Source organism: Armigeres subalbatus, chromosome 2, assembly GCF_024139115.2.
Source record: "Armigeres subalbatus isolate Guangzhou_Male chromosome 2, GZ_Asu_2, whole genome shotgun sequence".
Classification (NCBI taxonomy): Eukaryota; Metazoa; Arthropoda; class Insecta; order Diptera; family Culicidae; genus Armigeres; species Armigeres subalbatus.
In genome coordinates this window covers 3,250,254-3,250,742 of record NC_085140.1, presented here as the reverse complement: position 1 = coordinate 3,250,742, position 489 = coordinate 3,250,254, and positions in this window count along the sequence as shown.

The following is a 489-nucleotide window of genomic DNA, read 5'->3' as shown; positions in this document are numbered from 1 at the left end:
TAATACTTATTCTAGTCGACTTTGGAATATTTCTGTGATAGATGACATTGCTATCAGATCGAGCACATCTGTATATGGAACGCCATATACAGATGTGCTCGACTTGCGTTAGCGCGTTTATCGAATGAGTGTTTGGTTAAATAAAATTTTAGCGAACGGATAGTGCAGCATAGGTTTTCTTATTCTTTACATAGATACTTTGTATAAAACAATAATCACTTTAGTTTAAATTTCTTTTTGTGTTCATTAAAGAGACTTTCATCGAGGCTGGTGTCTCCGGAGGAGTTTGAAATTCACTTCCAATCATAATTCGTTGATGATTGGCCGAAACGATCGTCTTATACGACGTATTGACTTTTCGACCAATTGCATTCTGACGATACGTTATTTGACTTAATGTCCGTAATGTCCTTTCGATCAAACGTCATTCGACTAAATGTCCCACGTCTTTAGTACTCTTAAGGTTCATTTTAGTCGAATGTCCATTCG